Consider the following 2,457-nt stretch of genomic DNA (forward strand, 5'->3'; position numbering starts at 1 on the left):
TAAATTTTTCCATTTCACCCAGGTTGTCAAATTTCTTGTCGTATGGTTGTTAGTAATAATTTTTTACAATTATTTGTATTTCTGTGGTATCAGTTATGATTTTGCTACTTTCATTGCTGGTTTTATTTATTTGATCCTTCTCTCTTTATTATTTTCACAAGACTAGTTAAAGCCTTGTCAATTTTTTTTTTATCTTTTCAAAGGACCAGCTCCTTGTTTTATTGATTTTTTGAATTGTTCTTTTTGTCTCTATGTCATTTAATCCTGCTCTGATCTTGATTATTTCCTTTCTTATACTTGTTCTGGGTTTTGTTTGTTGTTGTTTTACTAGTTCTTGTATTTCTAGTGTTAGGTGTTTATTTGAGATTCTTATACTCTTTTTAGGTAGGCCTGTATTGCTATGAACTTCCTTCTTATGACTGTCTTTGCAGTGTCCCATGTGTTTAAAACTGTTGTGTTTGTTTTCATTTGTTTCCGGAAACTTTTTGGTATCTTCCTTGATGTCACTGTTAACCCATTTATTATTTAATAGCACGTTATTCACTTTCCATGAATTTGAATTTTTTTGAGTTTTTCCCCTTCAGGTTAGTTTCTAGTTTCAAGCCATTGTGATCTGAGAAGATGCCTGACATAATTTTAATTTTTTGACTTTGTTGAGGCTTGTTTAGTGTCCTACCTTGAAGTCTATCTTTGAAAATGTTCCATGTGTATTTGAAAAGAATGTGTATTTTGCTTCTTTGAGATGAAAGATTCTGTATATATCAATTAAGTCAATTTGATCTAGAGTATTGTTCAATGCCTCGATATCCTTCGTGTTTCTTTTCTTGGAAGATATGTCTATTGTTTACAATGTGGTGTTAAATTTCCCCTACTATGAATGTGTTTCTGTCAATATCCTTCTTGAAGTCCTCCCAAATTTTTCTTATATATTAGGGTGTTCCTATGGGGTTGCATATATGTTTATAAGAGTTATATCTTCTAGATGGATTGCTCCCTTTATTATGAAATGCTCTTCTTTATCTCTTGTTTTGGCCTTTGTTGTGAAATATGTTTTTTTCTGATATAAGTAGTGTTGTATCAGCTTTTGTTCATGTGCATTTGCTCAAAGTAAATTTTTTCCATCCCTTCACTTTAAGTCTTTGTAGATCTCATGTTTTGAGGTTGGTCTCTTATAGACAGCATATAAATGGGTCATGTGTTCTTCACCATTCAGCTACGCTATGTCTTTTGATTGGTGCATTTAGTTCACTTACACTTAGGGTTATTATTGATTTGTACTTATTCATTGTCATTTTTCCCCTTTGTACTTGTGTTCATTTCTGTCTCTCTCTGTTTCTTCATCTTCTTAAAGAAGACTCTTTGACAGCTCTTGTAATGCTGACTTGGTGGAGATGTATTCTTTTAGCCTTTTTTTGTCTGGGAAACTACTTACTTCACCTTCCATTTTAAATGAGAATCTCACTGGATAGAGTAGTCTTGGTTGTAGGTCTTTGGTTTTCATTCCTTGGGATATTTTTTTGCCATTCTTTTCTGGCTTATAGTGTTTCTGTTTGATAAACAGCTGATAACTTTCTCAGACCTTTTTGTATGTTATTAGCTGTTTCTCCCTTGCTGCTCTTAGGATTCTCTCTTTGTCTTTGAATGCTGCTATTTTAATTATGGTGAATCTTGGAATGAGCTCCTTTGGGTTCTTCTTCATTGGCTCCCTCTGTGCTTCCTGGACTTGCATGACTTTTTCTTTAATCAAGTCAGGGAAGTTTTTTGTCATTAGTTTTTCAAATAGGTTTTCTATCCCTTGCTCTTCTTCTTGCTCTTCTGCTATCCCTATGATGTGGATATTCTTTTGTTTCATATTGTCCTGCAGCTCACTTAAAACCTTTTCATTTTTTTTTCAGTCTTTATTCATTTTGTTGCACTGTCTGTTAATTTTTTTCTATGTTGTCCTCCAGCTCACTGATCCAATTATCTACTTCATCTAGCCTGATTTTGATTCCTTCTACCATGTTCTTCAATTCAGAAGTTGTATGTTGTATTCTTCATTTCCTCCTGGATTTTATTGACACTCTTCTTTTTTTTTTTTAATGCTCATGTAGTTCTCAGTAAGTTCCTTGTAGCTTCCCTGGAGGTCTTTGTAGTTCTCCTGCTGTTATTTCTAGTTTTCTTTGAACTCACTGAGCTCACTGAGCTTCTCTATAATTATTACTTTGAATTTCATGTCTGATAGTTTGCTTGACTCTATTTTACTTAGCACCCTTTCTCAAGATTCTTCCTTTCCTTTTGGTGGGGGTGTATTTCTTTGTCTCCTCATTTTTGTGACTCTTCTTTTTTATTTCTGCTTCTTAGATTGATTTGCTTTGTCTTCCTCTCTTTGTGTTGTGGCCTTTTGTTGTAGGAGACCTATGGGATTCAAGGGTGCAATCTTGATGTGAATTCGATGCTCTTTGGATGATTTTTTAT

This window comes from Furipterus horrens, unplaced genomic scaffold, assembly GCF_987537825.1.
Source record: "Furipterus horrens unplaced genomic scaffold, mFurHor1.1.pri manual_scaffold_2, whole genome shotgun sequence".
NCBI classification, from domain to species: domain Eukaryota; kingdom Metazoa; phylum Chordata; class Mammalia; order Chiroptera; family Furipteridae; genus Furipterus; species Furipterus horrens.